This window comes from Oncorhynchus tshawytscha, linkage group LG32 (genome assembly GCF_018296145.1).
Source record: "Oncorhynchus tshawytscha isolate Ot180627B linkage group LG32, Otsh_v2.0, whole genome shotgun sequence".
NCBI classification, from domain to species: Eukaryota; Metazoa; Chordata; class Actinopteri; order Salmoniformes; family Salmonidae; genus Oncorhynchus; species Oncorhynchus tshawytscha.
The window spans coordinates 3,627,326-3,638,617 of record NC_056460.1 but is presented as its reverse complement, the minus strand read 5'-3'; the positions used below and the strand labels follow the sequence as shown (position 1 = coordinate 3,638,617).

Sequence of the window (11,292 nt, the reverse complement as noted above, 5' to 3'; positions counted from 1 at the left end):
AACCAAAGCCAGTAACACATTCCCCTTAAGAAAATAACAAATATATCCTACATTTTTGATGGACAGGTTTGCACACCACCAACACTTCCATTTCACATTATAATCAACTACAATGCTTCACCTTCTACAATATTAACATGGTGTCTACTGGCTGTCAACAATTAAAAACAATAAAATGTATTTCTAAATAATAATATACTATAGTATTATTTCTGACCTTTTTCTTTCTATAGAATCCTAAAGCTAATTTTGAAAAAAACTCCACTGTCTTCTAGAACTCTCGTCTTCCTAAAACTCACTAGCTTCTAGAACTCTCGTCCCCTTGGAAGGAGCTCAAACAAAAATCATCTGCAATACGGAAAAACTTGCAGTCAAAATAAATTGTGATCCATGGCAACGCACATGCTAAACACAAAACTTTTTGACTACACCCCCCTGAAGACAATCAACAACCAAGTTGTCCTTACCACGGACATATCTGATTTCAAGAGGAAACTCATGCAATATCCGTAGTAACTTTCCACCTCACCGTGGAGCTTCTCTCTCTTTTCAGGGTTCACGAGGTAGGCATGTTGTTGGATCTGGGCCCAGTCCCCAATGTCATGCTCTAGTACATTTGGGTTGGCACATCTGAGAATGATATCATAAAAGCAGGATAACAATGTCAATATAATTGTACCCAAAAATTGTCCGTTGGTCATATAAATAATTATGATTACTAAATGTAAATATGAACACCAAATGTACACCCCTTTGTTAATATGTATTGGCAATAATTCACTTAATGGTGAGGCATGGAATAATAAAACATGTATATTTTGTCAGGCTGGATGTTTGAAATATGAGGTGATTTGAGTCATGCGTCTTCAGTAGTGGAATAAAGACAATTAGCATTTAAATGTTGTCAAGAAATACTGGAGTGATGTAGGATTGTTAATAAAATTGATTATAGACCAATTTATTATACTGTGTCCTTGTGTATAGGCTACAAGTACGTTGAAATTAAGTTGTTTTCAAGTCATTGAAAAAACTACATTTTACTAGGTGGGATAGCCCAATGTCAAAACACAGTTTTAACATGTCCCAATCAATAACCAATATGCAGAAACAGTTTGTGATATATTCAAAACCTAAACGTAAAATGTGCTATATACACAAACATCTGCCACAATAATCGTATTACTTGTATTTATTTAAACAAGCTCCTTATAAACTGCACAAGCACCAAAAACGCTGTTGTTTTGACAAGTAGCAATAAATCACTGATATCGATTAGGGGGGAAAATCAGGTTGTACATGCTGTTAAAACTAACAACAACTAAAAAAAAAACACATGGAAATGGAAGATATCTTTAACCTCACTAGTTAGAGGACAACCTGCAGAAGACAGTCAGCTACATTTGGGAGTGATGCATTTAAATGTAGGCGTCGCTGAACAAAAAGGAACGCAACACTTATTGGTCATAACTCATCAATATCATGTTGAAATCAATTGTGCCGAGAGGAGGGAGATGAGGTTGCACGTCCTGTTAAAACTAACAGCTCAAAAACCACACGGAATCTGGGAATAATTGGAACATCCCTGGTTAGAGGCCAATGTGTAGAAAACAGCTAGCTACATTTTGATTCAAGTTGGTCGCCAACGTGGTAAGTGTAACGGAACACTTTTTTTGTTAGTCACTTTCTGTTAAATCATATAAATAGTACTCTTTCAATTCAGAGCCTGGATTTTTCCCGTGAGGCTAATAGCAATAGATGATAGTTAAAACATTCTGCATTGTGACATCATTAAAATACAAGGCTAATAGTTAAAACATTCAATATTGTGACATTATTTAATTGATATCATGAAACATCTCCTTCATGTATTGTCTGATGTTTGATCAGAGATCTTTTATCAGAGCATCTCTTGTCACATTCACCACAGCTAAGAGATTTCTCTCCTGTGTGTGTTCTCTAGTGTGATACCAGGCTGTTTAGCCAAGTAACACCATTCACACATTGATTACAGCTATACGGTTTTTCTCCTGTGTGTGTTCTCTGGTGCAGCTTCAAAGTGTTTGATGTTGAAAAGCTTTTCCCACAATCTGAACAGTGGTGAAGCTTCTCTACTGTGAGTGTGTTCTCTCATGTACTATTAGGCTGCTTGACTGAGTAAAACTCTTCCCACATTGATTACAGCTATAAGGTTTCTCTCCTGTGTGTGTTCTCTGGTGTACAATCAGATTGCCAGATGTAACAAAACATTTCCCACATTGATCACAGCTAAAAGGTTTCTCTCCAGTGTGTGTTCTCTGGTGCACTATCAGGCAGCTTGACAAAGTAAAACTCTTCCCACATTGATCACAGCCATAAGGTTTCTCCCCAGTGTGTATTCTCTGGTGTGATTTCAGGTTGCTTTGCTGAGAAAAACGCTTTCCACATTGATCACAGCCATAAGGTTTCTCTCCTGTGTGTATTCTCTGGTGTGATTTTAGGTTGCTTTGCTGAGTAAAACTATTCCCACAGTGATCACAGCCAAAAGGCTTCTCTCCTGTGTGAATTCTTTGATGCATTTTAAGGTCTACTGAAGAGTTGAATCTCTTCCCACATTCAGAGCAGCAGTGAGATTTCCCTCCAGTGTGTATTCTCAGGTGAACTTTTAGTGAATCTGATCTTGAGAAACATTTCCCGCAGTCAGAGCAGCAGTAAGGTTTCTCTCCTGTGTGATTTCTCAGATGTATAATAAGTTCTGATGAAGATTTGCAACATTTCCCACAATTAGAGCAGCAGTGAGATTTATCACCTGTGTGAATTCTCTGGTGCAGTTTTAGTGAATCTGATCTTGAGAAATGTTTCCCACAGTCAGAGCAGCAGTAAGGTTTTTCTCCCGTGTGATTTCTCAGATGTATTTTAAGTTCTGATGAAGATTTGCAACATTTCCCACAATCAGAGCAGCAGTGAGATTTATCACCTGTGTGAATTCTCTGGTGTAGTTTAAGTGAATCTGATCTTGAGTAACTCTTCCCACAGTCAGAGCAGCAGTGAGATTTCTTCCCTGTGGATCTCTGTAGGTGTTTCTTGAGATGTTTTGATGTGGAGAGACTCTGCTCTGCATCGTGATGTTGTTGAGGCTCCCCAGAGGATCCACAATAGTCCCGTCTCTCTCCTGTGTGAACAAAAAAGTCCGACAGATGGTTAAAGGCCTACAACAACAGAAATCCACTGAGGTAAAAAGTGATGCACAGAGCGTACCCATGAAGTTGTACAACAATTGACGTCTGTTAAATTAATTGACAATTGCCCGAAGACAGGCAAGTGAGCAACAATATATTTGTCATATATAGTCATATTTTGTATCCCTTTACATTAGTAGTAAAATCGATGATTGTAGGCTAGAAAAAAGTTAAAGTTGTTGAAATCCTAAGCGGTGTGCCAGATGACTTTTGGTCCCCAAATTGGCACACGAGGGCGATGCCCACGCAATTTGTTTGCAGAAACTCTTCCATGCTAATTAAGAAACCGCTGGTTATGGATGTAGTATATCTGCCTAGTTATACCAATACCATAGACATACAGTAGGACCCATAACTTCACCTAACAACAACATAGACCTTGGACTATATAGCATTTAATATTTCAGGTAAAACATGGAAACTAAAATGTATTTGTCATGACATTTCATAATTTGATCAGCAGATAATGTTGTGAATAATCCCACAACTCTGTAATGTGTTGTCATTCTAAATGTCCTGAATAAAGGAAAATAGCTCTGTGTGTTGTACAATAGCCTATCCATCAAGGAACAGTTCTCTACACATTATGAGCTAAATATCTCCGTGTCCAAACAGACTAACGAGACCCTACTGTAAATCAAGCCGACAAAAACACATTATAAACATCAAATTGTTAGGGATGTTGGATCCAACGTGGAGCACGGCATAACTGTCTTTACCAGAGTAATGAATGAAGAGGCACTTTGGTTGTTGTTGCATGTAGTGATGTTTGTCATGTGACTGTCATTCAGAAACTGATTTCCTGGATCAGCTGATCAATTTCAGATTTCCCCTTTAACACCACACACACACACACACACATCAGTCAAACACCTGCCTCTGTTAAAAACATAGTAACGGTACCTACAGTTAGAAGTCGGAAGTTTACATACACTTTAGCTAACTACATTTAAACTCAGTTATTCACAATTCCTGACATTTAATCATAGTAAAAATTCCCTGTCTTAGGTCAGTTAGGATCACCACTTTATTTTAAGAATGTGAAATGTCAGAATAATAGCAGAGAGAATGATTTATTTCAGCTTTATTTCTTTCATCACATTCAGTCAGAAAATTAAATACACTCAATTAGTATTTGTGAGCATTGCCTTTAAATGGTTTAACTTGGATCAAACGTTTCGGGTAGCCTTCCACAGGCTTACCACAATAAGTTGGGTGAATTTAGTCCCATTCCTCCTGACAGAGCTGGTGTAACTGAGTCAGGTTTGTAGGCCTCCTTGCTTTCAGTTCTGTCCACAAAGTTTCTATAGGATTGAGGTCGGGGCTTTGTGATGGCCACTCCAATACCTTGACTTTGTTGTCCTTAAGCCATTTTGCCACAACTTTGGAAGTATGCTTGGGGCCAGCTGACATCAGCTATTTAGCCAACTAGCTATGGTCAGCGAGCTGGAGCACTAACTACCGGAGACCAGTTTGAACCCAACTAAAACATGACTGCAGATCAAAAGAGCAGATACATACAGAATGATGGCATGGGGAAATCCCCAACATCCAAAATAGATAGATTCCAGATGTCAGTCAGCTAGCGCGCTAGCAGTAAGCCAAGGTGGAAAAACATACAAAACTCCCGTAGTCTACTTCACAGAGAAAATGCTGAAAAGTAGTAGTGGGGAACAACTTCCTGAAGCATTGACGCTTTCTAACCAATAGTGTCAAATTGTTTTATTACACAAAGCTTTAAGAATCACAGAATTTATAACAGCCAAATTATACAATTATTATAGATGACGTGCCACACCGTAGCACGTAGCAGCATAGCTTTTATGACTTCTACTAAACCACTGGCCGTGTTCGAGAGCGTCAAAGTCCATGCTGCATTTTGGGTAAATGGTGACTGGCTGACTGATTTATAAATAATAATGAGTAGTTATTTATGATGCAAGGTGATTTGTAGATCAGTTACACTGCAGTTGCCTACACTGTTCTGTTCTGAAATGAAGCTTCAGAAATCATTGATCACGTGCTGCTGATAAAGTGTTCCAGGCATCGGCATACTGCTTTGAAGTACACTGCTTAGCGATTTTGCCACATGCCTCGTAGCTGTCGGTATCAAATGTAACATCCCTACCGAAAAGGTTTTAAAAAGAAAGGAGCAAACCGGTATGATTTTCTCTTTTGTTTTGAGCCCACAGCAAGAAGGCGCCCGAGCCTACCGTGCTAATGAGTTCCCTCTAGATAACACAACTGTCGAGTTAGTTATCCGATTTCATTTCATATTTACGGTGTTGCTGTTATTAGTCAGCTAGCGGGCTGGTTAAGTGAGCATTAGCCTAGCTAGCTAACATCTCCGACCGTGAGGTCACGAAGCTTGCTTCAAAGTTCAAGTAACAGACACATCTCAACATCAACAGTTCAGAGGACCATCAGGCCTTCATGGTCGATATTGCTGCAAAGAAACCACTTCTAAAGGACACCAATAATACATTTTGACTGGTGCCATTATTTTCTCATGCAATCACAGTAGGTTGTATCCAATTGGCTTTCTCTCTCTAGGTCATGCCAGTAGGTTACAGTAGGTTGTATCTCTCTAGGTCATGCCAGTAGGTTACAGTAGGTTGTATCTCTCTAGGTCATGCCGGTAGGTTACGGTAGGTTGTATCTCTCTAGGTCATGCCGGTAGGTTACGGTAGGTTGTAACCAAGTGAGAACAATTGTCAACGCATTGTGGAAAGTGTCGAATTTGGTCAACAACAAAATGAATGGCTTATTTGCTACGTGAGGTCTACTTGATCTAACAGAAGTTTCGTAATTCTTAAGTTATGTAGACACGTGATATACCGACAACTTTGATAAAAACACTATAGGAGTTGTCTCCAGATCGCGATGCATATTCATGCTAGTAGCTTAGCATCTCTCTCCATTGAATACAGGCGGTTGACGACAACAACCCTCATAGAATATAAACAATAGATTACAATAATAAGATGAATCCACCAATCCAAAGAAAGGATAGGTGAGAGCTAGACAACCCGCAGTGCCGCTTTGTGGACAACGACTCCCCTCGTTAGGACGGAGAGACATCTTGTCAGTATATCCATAATATTTGGTGTAGCCAACCCAACTCTCGCATGGCACTATTGGGGGGCACGGTGCGTAGTACATCATAACTACATGAAAATCACAACATGCCGTGCACCCCAGTCTGCTGTCAGCAGATAGACCCTTCTCAAATATATATGTTAACTCACTTTTTGGAAACGGAACGGAGAAAACAAGGGGTAGCTTGTTCTCTACGTCGTCGGATTCTATACATATCAGTCATCATCCTGGGGCCCTCCGTTGAAGAGGTACTGACGAGCCAACTCCGAATATCCAAAGTTAAAAACACATTTAAGGCGGAACTTACTGGTTTTAATCAGATCTCCTATCTCCTCCTCTTCATCTTTCAATGTGACAGTAATCTCCCCTTCCTTCTTCACTCCAAAAACTGCATCCTCGTCTTTCTCTTCCTCCTCTTCTTTTACTGTAACATCCTCCTCTTTCACTCTGAACGCATCTTCCTCTTTCTCTGTAACAGCATCACCCTCTACTTCTTGTTTAACTGTGACATCCTCCTCTTTCACGACAATGTTCAGCCCCAGAGCTTCTTTCTCCGTCCAGCAGACCTCCTCTTCTTTAACAGGAGGAGAGTAGTTTAGGGAGCTCATGTTCGCGGATGTTAGGTAGCTAGCTATCATTAGCGACAAGGCTAGTGCTAACTTAACCAGCAAGCTACTATAGCTGACTAATACAAAATAACGTAATATTCAATTAAATAGGTTAACAAGTAGATACGACAGACGTGTGTCTAAAACATAGTAGCTAATATACACCGAAAGCGTATAAATAGCTTGAATCTTTCGGCTATATTGTCTAGCAAGCTACCGAGGTGGTTGACGAGCTGTTTCTGAAGAACCGTCCACTAGATTATACGTCACGCTGGCAGCGTCGCCTGAAAGACGCACATAGCCGTCTGCTGACTGGAGGGGAAACGCATTTGAGGATCATATTTTATTTTCAGACAAAGATGATTTTAAATGGTTTGAAATATATAATACTATTATATTGACACATACAAAGACAAGAACGTGTTGATTGATTAGTGCGAATAAACAAATGTTTACTACAGCACATTTAAGGCAGTTTCATTAAGTCATACTAAATCTAAATAAGTAGCTAGCTACTGTAGGTCTTTACTGTTCATACATGGTGTAACAATACATAATGTAGATGTATATAATGAACAGACCAGGGGCCTGTTGCACAAAACTAGGATAAGGGATTAAGCCAGGATATCTTGGTGATCCTGGCTCAATTGATCCGTAATCCGGTTGCACTAAAGATGGATAGGGGGCAGGAGGATATGTTATGGTATAAATTACCATGGAGATTTATTCTGTGGAGCTAGCCTGCTCCAGACCAGGCTAAATTCCAGGATCTATTTAATCTCATCCCTAATGTCAGTCAGCAGTCACCACAAATGGAAACCAATAGTTATTTCACTGCTCACTATACATTGTTATCACATATAACTAGACCCACTGTTATTATTTAAACGTTTGTGATCATTAATTTCAATGATTTTGGATAAAAAATGATTTTTAGATGATGTTGCTATCATTAGATAATTTACAGTTTCCCATAGACTATAAGGCTATATATAAAATGATAGAATATTAGGGCCACAGAGGGGAAAAAAACACAAGTCATAATATTGTAACCAGTTGTTTTAAAGGAGGACAGTTGTTAAAATGACAGATGTGGGGCATTTCGTGAAATTGTACTTCAGTATGGTTTCATAAACAAAGACATGCTGATGTGCCAGAATATTAAGTATCACATTGTCATAAGTATCAAAACTGTAAAAACAATATGTAGCTTTTCTGCAGAAAGAACCAGCCTCATAAATGTATGACTTTATCCTTTTTCTTCAGTGTGGCCCTAGTACTCTGTCATATAAACAAATACACATTCCATATGAATATAAAAACACAATGTGTAACATTATGTTCCTTTATTGAATAAGGACAAAACAAAGCAGGTAAACCATCAGCTCCTTTCGAAACTGAAGTCACAGTGACTCTACAAGATGGAAAGCACAGAATCCAAGCATATTATACAAAATGATACATACACATTCAAAGGTCTGTATATAACACACCCTGCATGTCTGCACACTAAAATAAATGCAGGACAAATCCATACACATCAACTGAACAGACAAATGAATGGATGCAGTAGCCTCCCTGCAGCCTTGTATTACACACAGTATACCGCACAAACATCATAAGAGGCCAAATTCGTCAAAAAAACGAACCCCAAAAAACCCAAATTCCTCTGCACCGCAAGACATATTTAACCAAAATTGAAAGCACACATACTAACTAAAATAATTCAACACATATTGGTCCCTCAGCAGCCGACCACTGTCGTCATCAGGGAAGATTGCCGGATTGTCCCAGTCCATGGCTGGTGGCACTCTGGGGGCCCTCTCCTTCCTCAGGCAGGCCACATTGTGGAGGACAGCACAAGCCACAGTAATATCACATGCCCTAACAGGGCTGACCCTTAATTTGTGATGGCAGTGAAAGCGTGCCTTCAGGAGGCCAAAGGTCATTTCAACTCTGGCCCTGGTCCTGGTCCTGGCATGGGCATGGTTGTAGGCCTGCTGTGCTTCCTGGGGGTCTGTGAAAGGTGTCAGGAGAAAAGGCTGGCAGCCATACCCCCTGTCTCCCAGCAACACACCAGAGAATTCACCTGTCAACACAAAATCTCATCATTACTACCTCATAAACACAGTGATATTCTTGACACAGCCATGATGGTTATAAATAGGGGTTGTGTGGCTTACCTTGTGATAGATTTCAGAGGCCCGAAAGATTCTGGAGTCATGGACTGAGCCAGGCCATTTTGCCACAACATTGCTGATCACACAGTCAGCATTGCAGACCATCTGAAATCATAAGATGAGGAATATTACACCAATCAATGCACATCACTGGCAATGCAGAGTGTTCGTCAATGGACAATATCAAAAAGTTATGTTCACCTGAACATTAATGCTGTGAAAGGATTTCCTATTCACAAAATCGGCCTCATGGGCACCTGAGGGGCTTTTATCCTTATGTGTGTGCAGTCCACTGCACCAATGACATTGGGGAAACCTGTCACACAAAGTAATGAGTATCCTACTATGTGTTAACAGTTGTCCTGTAATTTGTAGATCCTCTTACCTGCAATCCTATAGAACTCCTCTTTGATGTCACAGAGTCTTCTGTGGCCAGGGAAGGAGATGAAGACATCTGCTAATGCTTTGATAGCCAGACACACACTCCTTATTGTGCGGCAAAATGTGGCCTTGTTCAGCTGTTCTGCATCCCCCACTGAGTACAGGAAGGCTCCACTAGCAAAAAAGCGCAAGGCCACACAAACCATTTGCTCCACACTCAGTGCATGGCTCCGTGCAGTGCGGTGCTTAATCCTGGGACCCAGTAGTCTGCATAGATACCTGATGCCATCTGCAGAAAACCTGTATCTTTCATAAAGATGGTCATCAGGGAAGGCCAGTGGGTCCAACCGGTCCCTGAAGACCCTTTCTCGCCTGAAGGCTCTCCTCAGCACAAGTGCTTCTTCATCCACCACATCTCGCACGAATGGGCATGCCATTGTCAGAGCAGAAAGGAACACACAATTTTGGGCCTTCATATAGGCTAGTGGCCACACCTGGTGCTGGGGGTGGGCAAAAGAGGGCGATGCCTTATAACGATGACTTGGTTGTACTGATTGCTGGGAAAATAAAAAAACCTTAGAAAGATGCCACCGTCCTGTGTGCTCACAATAAGAGCTCATATGTCATGGCTCACTTGACTTTACGAGAATATACCTAATTTTTATTTTGAGCTGTGTCATCTTCTTGGAGCTGGGGAGGAAAGAAAAATAATGATTAATACATTTGTGTTACAGTTAGCATACAGTGTACATTGAAGGCATATCTCACCTCCCTCTCAAGTTTTTTTATTTCAAGGTCCAGTTTCCTAATTGTCCTCTTTTTTATTTCGAACTCCAGTGCAAGATTTTCCATCTTTTTCTTCTTGTACTGAATGTCTATGTCTGCCAGTTCTATTTGGCGCCGGAGGTGGTTGCCATACAACTTTCTGATAGCTTGTGAGCTCTGTGAACACAATACAATTAGCGCAGCTGGAATTTGGCAGGATGTGGTGTCCTTTTATTAATACGCACTGTTGCCAGGCTGGTTTTCCCACTGTATAGCATCTGGGTCCTGTAAAAGAAATTAGATTTTTTGATTTTGATGAGGACTCCTCACCATTGTAGAGTAAATAGTACTTTCACAGTCTTAACATGATACCTCATGCCTTCTGGAATCCAGAGATGGTCTCCTCCTCATCATCGTCTCCATCATGTGCTGTTGCTGCTGCACTGGGGCCTTCACCCTATCACATTTAATCGGATTCATATTGAAGCTAGTAGACAAGACATGCCAGGCCTACAGTATGCCTTTGATGGAGTACTCACTGGATCAGCATCGTCTGGTGCTTGTGCTGGTGGCTCTAACAGGAACACAGTGCTGCCAGACACTGCAAGGCAATAGGTAAACCAAAGTCAGACAGTCCAAATTGATTCAATATGAATGTGGTTGTATCCCATGTAGAGATGGAAGGACATACCTTGAATGAAGCGGGTGGCATCTTGGGAGGAACCTATGCTCGTCTCTTTCCCCCAGGGATCCCCTCTAAAACGGGCCTGCCTTTATTTAGCTCCAAGGCCATGTCCTCTGCTGGGGTAAGGTCAGCCTTTGGTGACCCACCACCCGTGCCTTGTCTGTGGGTATTCTTTTTCACTGCTAAAACAGTACAGACAATGTGTGAGCAGGCACCTTCTGGGTACAATATATGCTTGTGCTTTGTTAAATATTAGTCAGGGACCATACCATTCTGCAGAATGTTCTTGTATTTGATTTTGACCTGCTGCCATGTCCGTTTTGGCCCGTTCATGTTTAATCTACACACACACACACACA

General features: G+C 40.7%; 1 long non-coding RNA gene across 1 annotated transcript; it reads right to left on the bottom strand.

Moving 5' to 3' along the window:
* Positions 1-1,174: 1,174 nt before the first annotated feature.
* LOC112230063 lies at positions 1,175-6,656 on the bottom strand. Its single transcript, XR_006080624.1, has 2 exons — positions 6,622-6,656; positions 1,175-3,148 (listed from the first exon to the last, which is right to left on the bottom strand). It is a non-coding gene; the product is annotated as an uncharacterized LOC112230063 (long non-coding RNA).
* Positions 6,657-11,292: the final 4,636 nt, after the last annotated feature.